Source organism: Myotis brandtii, unplaced genomic scaffold, assembly GCF_000412655.1.
Source record: "Myotis brandtii unplaced genomic scaffold, ASM41265v1 scaffold699, whole genome shotgun sequence".
In the NCBI taxonomy this organism is placed as follows: Eukaryota; Metazoa; Chordata; class Mammalia; order Chiroptera; family Vespertilionidae; genus Myotis; species Myotis brandtii.
The window spans coordinates 100684-100997 of record NW_005370733.1 but is presented as its reverse complement, the minus strand read 5'-3'; positions in this window follow the sequence as shown (position 1 = coordinate 100997).

The window sequence follows — 314 nt, the reverse complement described above, 5'->3', positions numbered from 1 at the left end:
CGGAGACGCAGGGGCCGGCGGCCGCCCTGTGTTAGAGACCCGCCTCCGGCAAGGACGCCGTGCTCGCCAGACAAAATGAAAAGCTGCCGCCCGAGTTTCGTCTCAAGGGCGCTGCTTCCACCCTTAGAACTCAGAGCAGCCCTTTCCAGGGGCAGCAGGTGGAGGCACGCACCTCAGACGGGCTTCCCTGGTCCTGTCCCAGCTCATCCCCAGTGAGAGATGCTAAGGCCAGGGCCAATCTAACCAGGTTTATAGGCAGTTTCCACCTCCCACGTCCCCAGGCACAGGACCCACCTCCTCCCACACCCCCGATA